This window comes from Pleurodeles waltl, chromosome 5 (assembly GCF_031143425.1).
Source record: "Pleurodeles waltl isolate 20211129_DDA chromosome 5, aPleWal1.hap1.20221129, whole genome shotgun sequence".
Taxonomy (NCBI): Eukaryota; Metazoa; Chordata; class Amphibia; order Caudata; family Salamandridae; genus Pleurodeles; species Pleurodeles waltl.
Window position 1 is genome coordinate 1,359,596,117 of NC_090444.1, and position 20,041 is coordinate 1,359,616,157.

The following is a 20,041-nucleotide window of genomic DNA, read 5'->3' on the forward strand; positions in this document are numbered from 1 at the left end:
CACTCCACCCGAATTCACATCATGGGAGCAAGAGGTCTTGAACATCCTGCATCCTGCGGGCCTCGCTGGAGTAGGCGGAGGAATGGACTCTGGTAAGTCTAATCCCAAATACTTCACCGCCCCCAACCACCAGCATGCCAACCCGCACCCCCACCCTCACCCCCAACCCCCAGCACACTTCCTCCCTGCCAATGTCTCACCAGCACAACCCACCCAACACAACACCAATCCCTGAATGCCAACACAAACCATGGACACCCATCACCCAAGCATGACCACTGCACATACCCAACCCCCCCCAAACCACCCTCACAACTCCTCCCACAAGGGAATGCCAGCACTGGGGGACAAGGGCACCCACAAATCGCACGCCATGGCACACACAGAAGCAATAACCATACTCTTTTACCCCTGCAGGGCCCGAACGCCAACACACCGGCCAGGAGGGTCCAGATTTGTCCATCCCGCCCCCAGAACAGGCCCCAGTGATGACAGCAGCTCTGTCGACCTGGAACCTGATGACCAGCCCGGACCATCGGGGACCTCTGGACAGTCGGTTCCCCACACACAGACACAGGCTGCAGCAGACCCAACCCCCTCTGGCAATACCAGCACAGCTCCCACCCAGCGGGCCCATGCCACTGTCTCCAGGACGCGTCAATCAGCGGTGTGTCCACCACTACAGGGCACCCAGGCTGACCCACCACCCCAACAACAACAGGGACCTGGGGGCAGTGGTAGTGGGCACACCGTCCAGGGGACAGAGGCCCGGGGAAACAGGGCAACTGGGAGGGCTGCTGTGCCAGAGGGGGTTGACCGGCCCAGGGAACCCACTCTCCAAGAGGCCCTCACCACCATCATGGGAGCATACCACCGCTCCCAGGAGACGATGGCGATGGTACTGGCCAGGTTCCAGGAGATCCAGGCACAGCAGGAGGAACGGTACATGGGGTTCAGAGACGAACTCCGGCACATCGGCACCGCAATGGAGACCATCGTCCTGGCCCTCAACCAGATAGTCACCACATTGCGGGACCATGTGGCACCCCAAAGGTCCCCTGTCACCAGCCCGGACGACGAACAGCCTACCACCTCCGCCGGCGCAAGTGGACAGGAGGCCCCCACACCACGACAGGCCACCAGAACCCCACCTCCTGCTGAAGATCAACCACCCCGCAAGCGGAACCTGAGATCACACAAGAAGACAGAGTAGGATGCCAAGACCCCCGCCAGCCTAAGATACCCCCGATGTCATCCCACTGTCCCACATTGTCACCCTGTCCAACCTTGAACTGCCCCTGCTCCATCCTTCCACAGGCATATGGACATTGCACCTGTGCTACTGAGAACTGGACTCTGCCATGGACATTACTCCACCCCCACCCATCAACGTTTTACTATCACGGACCTATACGCAGCACTTAAAATAAATCACCAATTGCACTTCAAATGTCAGGAGTCTGCTTGTATTCTTTACAAATGTATTACACATAACGGTGCAATAATGTTCATTTACATTGTGATGACAACATACCAGTGTCAATAAGCATTAGTCCATGGGCAAACAAAGCAGAAGTCACGCTGTGGGTCATACAGCTCTGAAAAGGGAAGGGAAAGTCAAAAATCAGTGAAAATGAACTGGGGGGAAACACAGAAAGTAGAGATGCAGGAGGCCAGAAGTAAATGTAAAATGGCGTGGGTGATTCTTACCTGGGTGCTACTGAAAATACTGTTGTATAACTGTGTCCCTGTTGTCCGTGTCGTCCCCGTCGTCTTCCTCCTCTTCACTCTCCACAGGCTCCACAGCTGCTACAACACCACCATCTGGACCATCCTCCTGCAGGAAAGGCACCTGGCGTCGCAAAGCCAGGTTGTGAAGCATACAGCAGGCCACGATGATATGACACACCTTCTTTGGTGAGTACATGAGGGATCCCCCTGTCATATGCAGGCACCTAAACCTGGCCTTCAGGACCCCGAGGGTCCGTTCTATAATCCTCCTAGTTCGCCCATGTGCCTCATTGTACCGTTCCTCTGCCCTGGTCTGGGGATTCCTCACTGGGGTCAATAGCCAAGGCAGGGTGGGGTAACCAGAGTCACCTATTAGCCACACACGGTGTCTCTGTAGCTGTTCCATCACATAAGGGATGCTGCTATTTCGCATGACATACGCGTCATGCACTGAGCCAGGGAACTTGGCATTTAGATGGGAGATGTACTGGTCAGCAACAGACCACCTGGACATTCATCGAATGGTAACTTTTTCTATTTCTGTACACCTGCTCATTGTCTTTTGGGGGTACTAAAGCCACATGGGTCCCATCAATGGCACCAATGATGTTGGGGATATGTCCAAGGGCATAGAAATCACCCTTCACAGTGGCCAAATCACCCTCCTCAGGGAAAACAATGTATCTCCGCATGTATTTCATCAGGGCAGACAACACTCTGGACAAAACCTTAGAAAACATAGGCTGAGACATCCCTGATGACATGGCCACTGTTGTCTGAAAAGACCCACTTGCCAAAAAATGGAGTACTGACAGCACCTGCACCAGAGGGGGAATCCCTGTGGGTTGGCGTATGGGGGACATCAGGTCTGGCTCCAGCTGGGCACACAGTTCATGTATAGTGGCTCTGTCAAGTCGGTATCGAAGTATAATATGTCGTTCTTCCATTGTCGACAGGTCCACCAGCGGTCGGTACACAGGAGGATTCATCCTTCTCCTCGCAAGTCCCAGCGGACGGTGCCTAGGAAGGACAACATGGAGCACAGAGTCAAGCAACCCTCAGGTTCGTTCCCACAGCTTTCACATTACACGATTCGCTATGCATTGAATGGCTTGAATGAGTGGCAATGCAAGGCCTAGGCCTGTGTGACGCAGTAGAAATCAGGCCATGTGGGCCCTTGAAATGGCGGCTGCCTGACCTGTGAAGTGTGACAGTGGGATGTGAGGTCACTGCGCTGGCGTGGCTCACCGTGGCGGTAGGCGGTCGAAGACCGCGGCGCAAAGCAGCATTGGTTAACATTGAACCTTATGGGTCTCAGGAGCCAATGACGATGTGCGCCGGCGGTCGCGGTACGCACCGCCGCGGGCGTGACCGCCATTTTCTATCTGCTTAATCACTCGAGACCTGATCATCCACAGGAGAGGACCTATACTGCAAGTGCTGCTGTGACCTCGGTCTGGAAGAGACAATGGCTGCTGCGACTGGGGTAAGGGCCCCTGCCTTCACTTCAGAAGAGTTGGAGAAACTTGTGGATGGGGTCCTACCCCAGTATGCGCTACTCTACGGTCCTCCAGACCAACAGGTAAGTACACTGGGTGCACGTTGAATGGGCTATGCCTGGGTTGTGTATGGTGGATGGAAGATGGTGGGGTGGGGAGCGAATGAGGAGTGCAAGGCACGACAGATGAGAGCATGTGCCACATGGCAGGGTTGGGGAGGGGGGGGCAATCACATCTAACATGCAGAAAAATGTTGAAATTTCCTTTCCCACCCTGTACATGTCAAATAGGTCAGCGCCCATCAGAAAGTCAACATTTGGCGTGCCATCGCCAAGGAAGTCCGGGCCCTTTGGGGTCCACACAAGACGGGGCACCCACTGCCGAAAGAGGTGGGAGGACATCCGCCGCGGGACCAGGAAGACCGCCGAGTCACTGCTGGGGATGGCCTCCCAACGTAGGAGGGGTGCCAGTCGTACCTTGACCCCCCTGATGTCCCGGATCCTGGCGGAGGCATACCCCGAATTGGATGGGCGTGTGAGGACATCACAGCAGACACAAGGGGGTGAGTACCAGCACATACTGCTATCTTTACGCTCAGTGGAGGTGCCTGGGTGGGGGAGGAGGGCTGTGGGTGACATTAGGCCAGGGCGCTTTCTGTAGTGTAGTCCCCTCCTTTAGGCATGGCCCTGTGCCCCGCCCCCCACCTCTGTAGGGTGCCAAGTACAGCAATCCATGGTCCTGCATCACCCATGTGCGCATATGTTGTCCATAGACCTGTTGGCCTAGTCACAAGTACTGAGTAGTGTACCCCGATTGCGCGGCGTAGTGCATGAGGCTCCTGTGTCTGTCCTCTCCGCCAATGGTGTTGACAATGCATGCACTCAACCTGTTTTTATTTCTCCCCCCACCCTTTTTCTTTGTCTTCTTGTGCATGTGTGCATTAGCATCATCAGGCGGAGGAGAATTGGCATCGGAGCACGAGGGAGCTGCAACTCACAAGGCCCCGGTGGGCCATGCTACAGACACCGAGGTCACCAGTGATACGGAGGGCGAGGGGAGCACCACAACGGGGACCCGTTGTGACACCAGCGACACCGACACGTCCTCGGAAGGGAGCTCCCTAGCGGTGGCGGCAACATCCGGGCCCCCGCCTCTACAGGTACAGCCGCCACCCAGCGCACCAGCTCCGCCCTCCCAGCAGCCCCTCAGCCTTCCCTCCGTGCACGCTCGCCCAAGAAGGCGGGCATCTCCTTCGCCCCAGGCACCTCAGGCCCTGCCCCTGTTACCCCTGCTGCCCTCAGTGCGGAGGTCATTGACCTCCTACAGACCATCATTGTTGGGCAGTCTACCCTTTTGAATGCCATCCAGGGGGTAGAGAGGGAGGTGCATCGGAGCAATGCATACCTGGAGGGCATTCATTCGGGTCAGGCTGCCCATCAACGATCGTTCAATGCTCTGGCCTCAGCACTGACGGCAGCCATTGTCCCTGTTTCCAGCCTCCCTCTTCTAACTGCCTCCACCCTGTCTCTGTCTCCTGTTCCTCAGCCTATCCCATCCACACCATCAGACCAGCCTGCACACACCTCAACACCCAAGGGCAGCTCATCCAGACATAAGCACCACAGATCACACAAGCATTCACCCAAGCAACACCCAGATGCAGACATGCCAACAGTCACTACCACCCCTGTGTCCCCCTCCTCCTCGTCTCCCTCCTCCCTCCCTGTGACGTCTCCACTCACACCTGCATGCACACCACCATCAGCCAGTACTTCCATCACCAGCACACCCTCCAGTATAGTCCGCACACGTGCAGTCACCACCCCCACTGCCATTTACACGTCCCCTGTGTCCTCTCCCACTGTGTCTGTCACCCCCTCTTCCAAGACACACAAACGCAGGCAGCCACCCACCCAACAGCCAACCACCTCATGACAGCCTACGTCACAAGCACCTGCACCCAAAGACAGCACACCTGACTCTCCTACAACCACATCCTCTTCCTCCACTCCCATACCCACTACACCTACCCTTTACATTGGTCCTAAAAAACTTTACCTCTCCAAACTTAACCTCTTTGCCTCACCTGACCCACCCCCTCCATCTGCTAAGAGTCCCAAGAGCACCTCAGCCACCACCAGCCCTGCTTCAAGTGTCACCATTGTGCAGGGGTTTTGGAGTCCACCCTTTCCCAGCACAGATACATCGGCCAGCAGCAAGGGAACAGCCAGCCCCCCCCCTGGGAAGAGGACCCGTAAAATCAGGGGCCGCGGCGAGAAGACTGACACGGCTGCCCCCAAGGAGCAAAGTCCTGGGCCCTCACCTGCCACAACATCCAGGGGAGGGCAAGGGCAGCAGGGCGGAGAAGTCAGCCAGCAGGGGCGCGGACCAGGAGGGCCCCACAAGCCCCATCCCGGGTGTGAGGGAGGACACCCACGGGCCAAGGACTCCGTCACAGAAGGGTCCAGCAACTGCACGGTCGGAGGGCGACTAAGCAGGGAGTCCTGGCCAGGTCTGGCTCCCTTGGATGACTGGACAAGCACCGCTGAAGAGGGCCCCGCCGTGCAGAGAGGCACCGCTGAAGAGGGCCCCGCCGTGCAGAAAGACACCGCTGAAGAGGGCCCCGCCGTGCAGTAAGACACCGCTGAAGAGGGCCCCACCGTGCAGAAAGACACCGCTGAAGAGGGCCCCGCCGTGCAGAAAGACACCGCTGAAGAGGGCCCCGCCGTGCAGAGAGGCACCGCTGAAGAGGGCCCCGCCGTGCAGAAAGACACCACTGAAGAGGGCCCCGCCGTGCAGAAAGACACCGCTGAAGAGGGCCCCGCCGTGCAGAAAGACACAGCTGAAGAGGGCCCCGCCGTCTCAAGCACCGCTCCGCTGGGCCCTTACTGTCAAGCACCGCTCCGCTGGGCCCGCCGTCTCAAGCACCGCTCCGCTGGGCCCTTCCTGTCAAGCACCGCTCCGCTGGGCCCCGCCGTCTCAAGCACCGCTCCGCTGGGCCCCGCCGTCTCAAGCACCGCTCCGCTGGGCCCTTCCTGTCAAGCACCGCTCCGCTGGGCCCCGCCGTCTCAAGCACCGCTCCGCTGGGCCCTTCCTGTCAAGCACTGCTCCGCTGGGCCCCGCCGTCTCAATCACCGCTCCGCTGGGCCCTTCCTGTCAAGCACCGCTCCGCTGGGCCCTTCCTGTCAAGCACCGCTCCGCTGGGCCCTTCCTGTCAAGCACCGCTCCTCTGGGCCCCGCCGTCTCAAGCACCGCTCCGCTGGGCCCTTCCTGTCAAGCACCGCTCCGCTGGGCCCCGCCGTCTCAAGCACCGCTCCGCTGGGCCCCGCCGTATCAAGCACCGCTCCGCTGGGCCCTTCCTGTCAAGCACCGCTCCGCTGGGCCCCTTCCTGTCAAGCACCGTTCCGCTGGGCCCTTCCTGTCAAGCACCGCTGACCCATTGGCAGTCCCGGTTCTGTGTCGGGCAGGCCTTCACGACGCACTCTGCCCACCATGCCTCCTCCATGACCAGTGGTCTCTGTAATCCACCTGATGGACTGTGGCTTTGCACTCCCCAGTATGTAACAGTGGGCAATCCACCCACTGTAGAGACTTGTGAGACTGTGGCTTTGCACTCCCCAGGATGGCACGGTGGGCAACCCACCCACTGTAGAGACTTGTGAGACTGTGGCTTTGCACTCCCCAGGATGGCACAGTGGGCATGGTGGACCCTTCGTGGATCTGGCGTTGTGGACTCATGTGGCTGAGGTGCCCCCCCTTCCCTTCCCCCTGAGGTGCCTCTAGTTTTGTCATCTGATGCCCCAACAGTGTTCTCTCCAACGGACTCAGGTCTCCTGTGTGGGCTTTGCCCATGTGTTGATCCACTTTGGCCCACGGACAGTGGAAATTTAGGTGACTGTGCAGGACTTCTTGCCTATGTTTATCGGTTTCGTTATTTTCTTACTTGTTTTTTTATTATTCATATTGCTATTTTACCATGACTTCAAAGAACCTCTTATATACATAAATGTTGTTTCTCACTTTAATTATGTCTTTGCATTATTACGGGGGGTTTGGGTGGTGTCACTGTGACTTGGTGCTCTGCATTGGTGTGTAGATAGTTGGGGGGGGGTCGCATATGTGTGTGCCCGTAAGCTTTCCTCCTCCCCCCTCCCCTGTGTCGTAGGCGCAGTACTCACCGTTGTCGTCTGCGCCGGCGTTCGTACTCGTGGTAGATGAGCAGGTAGACAATAGCCGGTAGGTTGTGTAATTCGGGCTCCATGCTGTCCTCCTTCCTCGTGGAGTGTGTATAGGTGAGCGTTTTCCCGTTCGTAGTCTGTTTCCGCCGTGTTTTTATCAGCGGGGCTCCCGCCTCGGAAACAGTGGCGGATTGGTGAGTTGTGATAGGATGGGCGGTACATTGTCTGCCGCCTGGCTGTTGGCGGTGACCACCGAGCTGTTTGTCTGTCCCGCCGTGGCGGTCGGAGTGTTAAAGTGGCGGCCTGTGTTGGCGGTTCCCGCCAGGGTCAGAATACCTTTTTTTTTACCGCCTGCCTGTTGGCGGGTTGGCCGCCGCTTTATCACCGGCCGCCAGGGTCAGAATGACCCCCTTAATCTTTTTATTCATTGCGTGCTACCATTTCTTGACATTTGCATGGTGGCTTGGGAATCGGCAAGACGCGCGATTCGTCTCATGCTGATTTGATCTTGTTATTCATTGCACGCTACCATTTATTGACATTTATATGGTGGCTGAAGAATCGGCAAAAGACGTGCGATTCGTTTCATGGTGCTTTAATCTTGTTATTCATTGCGCGCTGTTATTTCTTGGCATTTACATCGTGGCTTACGAATCTGCAAGACGCACAATTCGTTTAATGATGATTTAACCTTGATATTCATTGCATGATACCATTTCTTGTAATTTTACATGGTGGCACTTGAATCGGCAAGACGCTATTCTAAGACATTTATAAGGTAATATTCGAGTTGACAAGTTGTGTGATTTGTTTCCTAAATCTATATTGTGTTATTCATGGTGCACAATCCTTTTATGGTGTTTACTATATATATATGAAAATCTGCAATGTGCGCAATTCGTGTTGAAACATTTCAAGAGAACACAGAAGGCCAGAGTTTCTAGATGCAATATTGCATGATCCTAGTATGTATTCTCAAAAAAGGATTCATATGACTGGTTTAGAACTTATTCAGAATGTTTTCCTGATTCTCATGTAAAGGAAAGTACTTGAATTTGAAAGTTTCATTTAATCCATCTTGTTTTCCTTACAGGTATCCGGCCATCTTGAAACTTAGTAATTTTAAGCCTAATTCTTAGGTTGTTCATGTTTTCAGAATGACTAGGCTTAGAGTCAAAGTCTAGTATTGATTTCATGAGATGTAATTTTCATATTGTGTGTTTTAACCTTTTTCTTACTACAGGTCTACTTCCCAACTGTTCCCTTCCTAATCCCCTCTTCCCCTCTTGAACTCTCTTAGCCTCTGTGATTTATCTATCAGAGTCTTCGAGCTGTTCAGTGGTGGACGTGTTGGGAACGTGCGCAGACCCCGAGGATCTGGTGACTCTGACATCATCATTATTTTACAGTTCGGTTTCTAATGTACTTTGACTTCTCCTTAAATTTTCTCTATAGATTCTTCTCCTAGGCTGTTCTTCCCTCCTCTGATTATTCTTAGATCTGTTTAATTTTACTTTCTGCCATAATTTACATGTACCCCATAATGCTAGGATAGAAAAACAATTAAAATTAATGTTCCCTGTACAATTTTCCATAACACCCCATTCCAAATTTGACTAAACCAATTACACACGCAAGCAAATCCATTTCCAACTTTTTCCCAAACTCCTGGTTCCTTCAATTCCTTCAAATACTTGCTCGAATTAGTTAAGTTAGTAACTAAGGCCCTCATTACAATCCTGGCGGTCGGTGTTAAAGCGGCAGTAATACCGCAAACAGGCTGGCGGGAAAAAAAATGGGATTACAACCGTGGCGGAAACCGCCAATATAGACAGCCACTTTAACACTCCGAGCGCCACGGCGGAAGAAACAAACAGCACGGCGATCACTGTCAACCGACAGGTGGGAGACAAAGTACCGCCCACCCTATTACAAGAGGCCTATCCACCACCTTTTCCGGTGCGGAACCAACGCTATCAAAAGCATGGCGGAAGCAGTACACTGAAGGGAAAACACTCACCTCTCAACACCCAATGAGGAACCAGGACGCCATGGAGCCCGAGTTACAGGTGTTACCAATGATGGTCTTCCTCCTCTTGTATCAGGAGCAGCAAAGACGCCGTTGACGACCACGGTGAGTACTGCACCTACAATACAAGGGAGGGGGGAGGGAAAAGAGAGTGACACACACACGCAACACACAATACCCCCACCCCCACCCTCACCCACAACACCATACATACAAATACATGCAGCAACATTACATATACACCCCCTTTCACCCCTGGAAGAACGCAAGGACAAAAGGAAATGATTGTAATCAAGAAAAATCAGATAGTGCAATTTCTAAAATCAGTATATACAAATATGTACACCAACTACACAAGTCTGGATAGTGTACTAATCCTTGTACGTGGACCACTAGGCGTAAAATGCATGGGCGAGGTCCACACATGATACCTGACTGGAAACGGAGAGAACACTGCTGGGGCATCAGCTCGAAAATATACAGGCAACTCAGGGGGAGGGGGCACCTCACTGGATGAACGCACATCGCCACTGCTGCACGAGGGGCCTCCATGCCCATTGATGTATCCTTGGGAGCGCAAAGCCACAATCTCTCAAGTCCCTCCAGTGGATGGTTTGCCCACTGCTTTATCCTGGCGAGTGCAAAGCCACAGTCTCTCAAGTCTTTCCAGTGGGTGGTTTGCCCACTGCTTTATCCTGGGGAGTGCAAAGCCACAGTCTCTCAAGTCTCTCCAGTGGGTGGTTTGCCCACTGCTTTAACCTGGGGAGTGCAAGGCCACAGTCTCTCAAATCTCTCCTGTGGGTGGTCTGCCCACAGCTTTATCCTGGGGAGTGCAAAGCCACAGTCTCTCAAGTCTTTCCAGTGGGTGGTTTGCCCACTGCTTTATCCTGGGGAGTGCAAAGCCACAGTCTTTCAAGTGTCTCCAGTGGGTGGTTTGCCCACTGCCTTACCCTGGGGAGTGCAAAGCCACAGTCTCTCAAGTTGATGTCTTTTTCCACTGGTTCTGGAGGGGGCCTGGTGCCCAGAGTGCTTCATCCTGCCAAGGACAGAGGTAGTGGATGTCTTTCTCCACTGGTTCTGGGGGGGCTTGGTGCCCAGAGTGCTCTATGTGCAGTGTGGCCGGTACAATTCCTTCACCTGGGTGTGCGTGCCACGAGATTGGCGAGGTTCAGGTAGCATGATATGCCATGGAGGCAGCGACATACCCCACACTGCTGCGCCTTCCACCTGCAGGTGTAAACAGTGTTGGAAGAAATGCCTCATGGAAGCTGCCCAGGGTCCAGGAACTCTCCTCCAGCCTCAGACGAATGACCACTGGGAATGGCAGCCATGTCAGCGGTGGTGCCTGTGTACGAGGATGCCGTGGGGCCGGTGGCGGTGCTTGTGGTGGTGTCTGTCATGGCGGTGCTTCTGGCGGTGCTTCTGGCGGTGCTTGCAGCGGTGCTGGCGGCGGTGCATGGGTCAGCACCTGCAGAGGGACACAGCAGGACGTTTCCTGCAGCCTCGGAGGGCTGCCCACTGGGGAAGAGGCTGGGGACTGTCGCTGAGGTTGTAGACATGCCAGGGGCAGTGTAGGTGACGGTGCAGGTGGCGATTGTGGTGGCGGTTGTGGTGGCAGGGCAGCTAGTGGTGTTCGCCCCCTACAGGTTGGCGTGGTCGTGGACAGAAAGTGTGACACTGGTCCCTCAGTCGGTGCCACCACGCCCTCTCCTGACCTGCTCTTCTGCTTTTGGCCTTCCCCAGCATTGATGGTGCCACAGTTAACTTGGCACTATCCCCTTTGGTTTTTGATGAGCCCTTGGTGGCTGGTACTTTCGGCTTCTCCCACTGGGATGTGGGCACCTTTTTCACATTGGCAGGTGGTGGAAGGTCCTTGCCCTCGCTACGTGGCACACTGGCAGCCCTGATGGGTGGCGCACTCCATGGCCCCGCAGTTGCTGTCACCAGTGTGGTTGGGGATTTGGTGACTGAGGTGCTGGGCTGGGACCTGGAAAGCCTGGCCCTAGGGGAAGAACGCGGGGAGGTGTAGGGAAGAGGTCAATGTTAGCCAGGAAGAGTTTCTTAGACACACTGGGACGGGAAGATGGCGGGGGTTTGGGAGTGGAGGCAGAGGTAGTGGTTGTAGGAGGTGTACGTCTGCTGAATTTGGGTGAAGGTGCATGGGCAGGAGGCTGTTGTGAGGTGGATGGCTGTTGGGTGGGTGTGTGCCTGCGTTTGTGTACTTTGGGAGGAGGGCTCACAGACACATTGGTAGAGGACACTGGGGATGTGTGCATGGTAGTGGGGGTGGTGATTGCACGTGAGCGGTGTGTGGTGACGGGCGTGCTGGTGATGGAGGCGGTGGCTGAGGATGTAGTGCATGCAAGTGTGAGTGGAGACGAGACAGGGAGGGATGAGGAAGACGTGGAGCAGGGGGACACAGTGGAGGCTGTGGATGTTGCTTTGTCTGTATCGGTATGGTGCTTGTGTGAGTGCCTGTGGGATGTGTGGTGCTTATGTTTTCCTGAGCCACTCTTGTGTGTTGATGAGTGTGCATGCTGGTCTGATAGTGTGCTTGGGATAGGCTGAGGAACAGGGGATTGAGTCCGGGTGGAGGAAGTTGGAGGGGGGAGGCTGAACACAGGGACAATGGCTGCCATCAGTGCTGAGGCCAGAGCCGGAAATGCTATCTGTTGGGCTGCCTGCCAAGAATTAATACCCTCCAGGTATGCATTTGTTTGTTGCAAATGCCTTTCGACACCCTGGATGGCATTCACAATGGTAGATTGCCCAACAGTGAGGGATTTCAGGAGGTCAATAGCCTCCTCACTGAGGGCAGCAGGGCTGACTGGGGCAGGGCCTGAGGTGCCTGGGGCGAAGGAGATGCCCACCCTCCTGGGTGAGCGGGCATGGGACACACACTGAGGGGCTGCTGGGAGGGCGGTGCTGGTAGGGGGGGCGGCGGCTGTACCTGTTGATGCAGTGGGCACAAAGGTCACTGCTGTCTGCTCCTGTCCCCGCCGTGGAGCTCCCCTCGCCCTCCGTCCCACTGGTGGCTTCAGACTCCGTTGTTTCGCCCTCTAGGGCCAAGTGGGTTGCAGCTCCCTCCTGCTCCGGTGCCACTGCTCCTCTGCCAGATGATGCTAGAACAGTGAGACCACCAAACGGGGGGGAGGTGACAGAAGAAAGACATTTTCAGTGCATGCAACACCACTACTGTTGGCAGACACAACACACAGGGAGCAGCCCTCTACACTACGCCATGCACTAACAGTTCCTAGATATATCACATGACCATGGGGTACGAGGCCTAACACCAATTGCTGCACACCTGGAAGTTACGGGAGCCTGACTAGATGTAGATGGCTCTTACCACTGTTGGGGTTGGGGTGCCACATAGCCTGCCTCACAAGGGACCTTGCCTACAAACTTCACCCTGGCCTAGGGGAACCCACTGACCATCTCCCCCACCCAGACACCTTGTAAAGCACGCAGAGTCAGCTGAATGAGAGTGTACTCACCCCCTTGTGTCTGCTGTGATGCCCTCAAGTGCCCATCCAACTCCGGATACGCCACCGCGAGGATCCGGAACATCAGGGGGTTCATGGTGCGACGGGCACCCCTCCCACGTTAGGAGGCCATCCCCAGCTGGGCCTCTGCCGTCTTCTTGCTCCAGTGGCGCAGGTCCTCCCATCTTTTCCGGCAGTGGTTGCTCCTTCTGTGGTAGATCCCAAGGGTCCGGAAGTCCTTGGTGATGGAACGCCAAATACCCTTCTTCTGGTAGGCGCTGACCTAGAGGAATGGTACAGGGGGAAATGGAAATTACTTACACAACCGGAACGTCATACTCATTGCCCCCCAGTTCCCACCCTTGCCCTGATGCACATACACTCCCCATCCGCACATGCAGGCCTCAACCCCACCCCCATGTATCTTCCATCCACACCACTCAAAACAGGCATTGGCCATGCAGCATGCTCACAGTTTGCTCACCTGTTTGTCTGGAGAACCGTACAGTTGCGTGTACTGGGGGAGGACCCCATCCACTAGTTTCTCCAACTCCTCCGAAGTGAAGGCAGGGGCCCTTTCCCCAGACACTGTAGCCATCATTGCTTCCAGACTGAGGTCAGAGCAGCACTTGCAGTGTAGATCCTCTCCTGTTGAAGGTCAGGTATCAAGTGAGTGAACAGACATCGTTATTGGCTCATGGGATGGATGTTAACTGCGTCACACCTCTCTAGGCCGGGAATTAGGCACATACCGGCAAATTGAGGAATTATTACGTTTCCGAAAATTAAACATTGTGACTCCTCAGTGTTGGATGACTCTCTGCTCGCTATTCTCCTCCATAGGTCATGTCCGCTGGGGTAGGTGATGAGATGGTGGCATCCTCCGGTGTACAGACCCCTGGTGGACCTGTTCACAATAGAAGAGAGACACATCTTGGTCACATACAGACTTGATGGTGCTACAATCCAGGAATTGTGTGCCCAGTTGGAGCCGGACCTGATGTCAGCTGTCTGCCATCCCACAGGAATCCCTCCTCTAGTGCAGGTGCGGTCTGTACTCCATTTCCTGGCAAGTGGTTCCTTTCAAACTACAGTGGCCATGGCATCAGGGATGTCCCAGCCAATGTTCTCTAACGTGTTGTCCAGAGTGTTGTCTGCCCTGCTGAAACACATACGCAGCTACATTGTTTTCCTTCAGGTGGAGGATTTGCCCACAGTGAAAGGTGACTTGTATGCCCTGGGACATATCCCCAACATCATTGGTGCCATTGATGGAACACATGCGGCATTTGTACCCCCGCAGGAATGAACAGGTGTACAGAAACCGGAAGAGCTACCATTCGATGAATGTGCCGATTGTGTGTTTTGCAAACCAGTACATCTCCCATGTCAATGCCAAGTATTCTGGCTCTGTGCATGATGCTTACATTTTGAGGAATAGCAGCATCCCTTATGTGATGAGGCAACTCCAGAGGCACTGTGTGTGGCTAATAGGTGAGTTCAAGGTTCCAATACAGTTGCCATAGGTGTCTGGGTATGGGGCTGTCCCTAAGAGTTAGTGTGTGTCTAACAGTTGTCCCTCAACATTTGCAGGTGACTCTGGTTACCCCAACCTGTCATGGCTACTGACCCCAGTGAGGAATCCCAGGACAAGGGCAGAGGAACGCTACAATGAGGCACATGGGCGAACTAGGAGGGTGATTGAGCGCACCTTCGGCCTCCTGAGGGCCAGATTACGGTGCCTCCGTCTGACAGGTGGCTCCCTATACTACTCACGTAGAAGGTGTGCCAGATAATCGGGGCAGCTGTGGAGCCTGTGGACAGTGAAGAAGAGGATATCGACAACTGAAACAACATAATCAGGCAATACTTCCAGTGAGACACAGGTAAGAAGATGCCACTGCTTCCCACATCTCATTCTATTGTTTGAACTAGCATAAGTGTGTCATTTGCATTTAGTGTATGGACCCTGACTTGTCACTTTGACTTTCCATTTCACAGATTTGGGTCCCACTTTGTGCCCTCTGCTATGTTTACTGCTGGCTTACAGCTGTGTTACAGTGGTATGTGAACAAGTAAATTGACATTGCTATATTCCTTAGTTGTTGCAATTACACATTTGTAAAAGCACAGACTGACTCCAGATTGTTTTGTGATTGAAGTGTGTTTATTCCTGTGCAAATAAATGGAGGGGTTTGTAAAATGGGCTGGGGGGATGGTGGAGGAATGTCCATGAAAGAGTCCAGTCTATTTGTTTCACGGTGCATTGTCCAAAGGGGCATAGGAAGTGGAGCAATGGCAGTTTAAGGATGGACAGGGTGACATAGTGGGACAGAAGGGTGGCATTCAGGGGGGCCTCATTTCCTGGTGGGGGTCTTGGCATTTTTCTCTGTCTTGTTCCTGGATCTCAGGGACCATTTGCGTGGTGGTTCTCCATCTGCAGGGGGTGGGGTGCTGGTGTCCTGTTGTTCCTGTGGCGGTGCCTCCTGTCCACTAGCGCCGGCGGAGGTGGAGGGCTGTTCATTGTCCAGGCTAATGTCAGGGGCACCTTGTTGTGCCACTGTGTCCCTCCTGGTGTTGGCGAGGTCTGCCAGCAATCCTGCAATGGTGACCAGGGTGTTGTTAATGGACTTCAAGTCCTCCCTGATCCCAAGGTAGTGTTCCTCCTGCAGCCGCTGGGTCTCCTGAAACTTGGCCAGTACTGTTGCCATCGTCTCCTGGGAATGATGGTAAGCTCCCATGATGTTGGAGAGTGCCTCGTGGAGAGTGGGTTCCCTGGGCCTGTCCTCCCCCTGTCGCACAGCAGTCCTCCCAGTTTCCCTGTTATCCTGTGCCTCTGTCCCCTGAACCGTGTGCCCACTGCCACTGCCCCCAGGTCCCTGATTTTCTCGGGTTGGTGGGTTTGCCAGGGTTCCCTGTAGTGGTGGACACACTGCTGATTGATGTGTCCTGGGGTCAGAGGGATGGGCCCGCTTGGTGGGTGCTGTGCTGGTGTTTCCTGAGGGGGGAGGCTCTGTGGTGGCTTGTGCCAGTGTCAGGGGAACCGACTGTCCTGAGGTCCCTGATGGGCCGCGCTGGTCATCTTGATCCAGTTGTGCAGAGCTGCTGTCATCACTGTGGGCCTCTTCTGTGGGGGACTGGATATGTCTGGCACCTCCTGTCCGGTGACGTTGGGTAGGGGTCCTGTTGGGGTGTAAATGCATAGTTATTGTATCGGTGTGTGCCATCGTGTGCAATGGATGAGTGACCCTCTACTCCAGTGCTTGCATTATTGGCTTGGTCCTTGTGTGATTGGTGATTTTGGGGCATGAGTGAGTCTCTCTACTGGACATGCTTGGGTGATGGGTGTCCATGCATTTGTGTTACATGCAGGGCTTGGTTTTGGGATGTGTGGGTTGTGTTGGTGGGGTATCTGTGGGTTGTTGGGGTGATGGGTGTGAGGGTAAGGGTGGGAGTATGTGATGGCATGCAGGTAGGGTGGGGGGATATAGTAGTAAAGATATGCCTTACCAGAGTCTAGTCCTCCTGCTACTCCTGCGAGGCCCTCAGGATGAAGTATAGCCAAGACTTGCTCCTCCCATGTTGTTAGTTGTGGGGGTGGAGGTGGGGGTCCACCGCCAGTCCTCTGTACAGCAATCTGGTGTCTGGAGACCACGGAACGCACCTTCCCCCATAGGTCATTCCACATCTTCCTGATGTCATCCCGTGTTCTTGGATGCTGTCCCACTGTGTTTACCCTGTTGACGATTCTGCGCCATAGCTCCATTTTCCTTGCAATGGATTTCTACTGCACCTGTAATCTGAATAGCTGTGGCTCTACCCGGACGATTTCCTCTACCATGAACCTGAGCTCCTCCTCAGAGAACCTAGGTGTCGTTGAGGTGCCATGATGTGGTGTGGGTGATGTGTGAGGTGGTGTCTGTTGTGATGTGTGAGGGGATGTGTTGGTGTGTGTTGTTTGAGGTGCGTGGATGTTGTGTAAGTGATGGTGTTGTGTGTCTGTGGATGCTGGTGTTGTTTTTGGCAGTGTCTCTCTCTGGCGTGGTTTCAAATTTCTGGTAGTAAGGGTTTGTGAGTGATGTGGGTGTGTGTTTTATAGTGGTGTGAGTGTGTGGGTGTGGTGTGAGTATGTGTGTCAGGTGTGTATATTTCAAATTGTCCATTGTGGTTGTGTTTTGTATATGTTTGTGTATTTCGAGCTCAGCAGTTTGTACCGCCAATGGTTTACCACGGTTGAATGACCGCCGCGTTGATTCGTGGGTAGTGATAGTGTGGGTGTATTCCTGTTGGTGTGACGGTGGAGGTTTTGGTATCTCCAGTTTATCACTGACCTTTGGTGTGGCAGACTTGTGTGCATGTCTGTATTGTGGCGGATTCCGAGCTGTGGGTCGTAATACCTGTAGCGGAATTCCGCTGCCGCAACGGTATGTTGGCAGTCTTCTGCACGGTGGAAAGCGGGATTTACCGCCAGGGTTGTAATGAGGGCCTAAGTCTCTTATTTCCTTATCACTATTGGGTATATATGAACAAAAATGCCTAGCGCTAATCATCCTACAGGCTCCTCCGTCTTTCGCTTGAAGTATAACTAACGCAAGCCTATTTTTAAGCATTATAGCTCTATCTGCAGCCAATTCAGTATCTGACAGGAGTATTGCCCCTGTAAAATTTGTCACCATGTTATCCACAATAGTAGACAAGTTTCGGATCTTGATTGCATTTAAAACAGCTCCTACGGAAGGAATTATTGTGCCAAAAATGTCTCCCACAATTGCAGAAGACGTTTCCCTCCTCTGTCGCTTATGATGTAATTCAGTCACTTTCGGAAATTTCTTTAAATCATCAATCTTATACATTTTAGGGAAAACTATCCCCAAATAGCATGTCCCATACCATCCTCTACGAAGACGGTAAGCAGCATTAAGCCCCCAAATATAGTAGATTCCAGGAATTGCAGGATTCTGACCATTCAGCATGAAAGTCCATTTTCTCTGAAACAAAAACATGCCTACATTCACTCGTTCCCACAAATAAAGGGGGTCATTCTGACCCTGGTGGTAAAAACCGCCAGGGCCAACGACCGCGGGAGCACCGCCAACAGGCTGGCGGTGCTCCCATGGGCATTCTGACCGCGGCGGTACAGCCGCGGTCAGACACTGAAAACCAGCGGTGTACCGCCGGTTTCCCGCTGCCCTGGGGAATCCTCCATGGTGGCGCAGCTTGCTGCGCCGCTATGGGGATTCCGACCCCCATACCGCCATCCTGTTCCTGGCGGTTTTGGCCACCAGGAAGAGAATGGCGGTATGGGGTGTCGTGGGGCCCCTGGGGGCCCCTGCAGTGCCCATGCCAATGGCATGGGCACTGCAGGGGCCCCCGTAACAGGGCCCCACAAAGATTTTCAGTGTCTGCCATGCAGACACTGAAAATCGCGACGGGTGCAACTGCACCCGTCGCACCCCTTCCACTCCGCCGGCTCCAATCGGAGCCGGCATCCTCATGGAAGGGTGTTTCCCGCTGGGCTGGCGTCAGTGCGTGATTTCGGCCTATATGTGTAAAGCTTCCCTACATGTAATGCATCTAAAGCTAATTTCCCTTGTGTTTTAATAGCAGTGTAAGCATAATAATTTTTATAAGTCCTTTTCTCAAATCCTTTCTCTAACTTCTCCTTCAATGCCTTCCTCCTGTCATCAGTATGCCCTATAAAGCTATTTTCTAATGGGGTTAGTAAGCAGGTTAAATTGTTTTCATGAGCATAAGCAGTACCAAACGTTAGTGTTGGCTCAAAGAATCCTCTAACTAAGACTATATCATGCTCCTTAGCTACTTTGCTCAAATATCTAATAATAGGAACAAAAGAAAACACAACATCATGATTCAAATAAAAATACTGGATATACTCTTGGTTATAGAATCTGGTTAATAGCAAACTACAAGTTATGCCATACGTTAGTGGCAGGCTACTTTATTATAAATTGGTTAGCAGCTTGTCACATCCGGGTTTTCAATTGTCACATCAGGTCATCAATGTCTTTCCAATTTTATCTCACAGCCTCTTTTCAAATTTATCTAGATCAGCTCAACAACTCAGTTCATTGATCATCTTCAGGTTGCATCAAAGTACTGATTCAGAACTTCTCTATAAAAAAAAAGACATAAACTCATTTTGCCATTCACTTGTTGCTGCACACGCCCACTCAGGACCTGCGTATCTTCGACTTGCTACTCTCTTTGGGGCATATTTATACTCCATTTGCGCCGATTGTGCGTCAAAAAATTGGACGCACAATCAGCGCAAACGTTGACCCATATTTAAACTCTGACGCCCGAGCCCGCGGACGACAAAATTCCGCTGTGTGCATCATTTCTTGGATGCGGCAACCCGCCCTGCGTTAATGATATGCAGGGTAGGCGTTCCTGTCCAAAAAACGACACAAACGGACGTGCGTCGTATTTATGCTTCCGGGCAAAAAGGACTCTCGCCCGGGAGGCGGAGCAAAAAAATGACGCACAGCCCGATTTGCGTCAAAATTTAACAACTGGGTCAGGGCAGGCGTTAAAATGGGGCAAACAAACCTGTATTTAATCAGAACACACAGAACAAACAGCAGAGCAGCAGAGCAGCAGAGCAGCAACAGGGAGACATGGAGGTGATTTTTATCCAGTGTGCACGTAGACGCAGAGCCCAGCAGCAACAACAGCAGCTACAACAACACCAGCAGGGACCCCAAAGGCAGCGCAGAAGGCAGGAGAGGATATTCCGCCCAAGAACAACCCTGCATGGCCTCAGGGAACACGACATCATGCAGAGGTACCGGTTGAACTGGCAGGCCATTCAGCAGCTGCTGCGCAACATTGAACCGCAGTTGGCCCCCACTTTAGTGACACCCCGCACCATCCCAACAGAAACAAAGCTGCTTGCAGTACTTCACCTGCTGGCAAGTGGCTCATTTCAAACAACTGGTGCCCTGGTTGGCGGAATATCACAACCATCATTCTCCGCATTTTTGCCAAAAGTACTGGATGCCATCATTCGCCTGACACCCCTCCACATCTGCTTCCCTAACACACTGCAGAAGCAGCAGGAAACAAAACAGGGGTTCTACCTCATCAGTGGCTTCC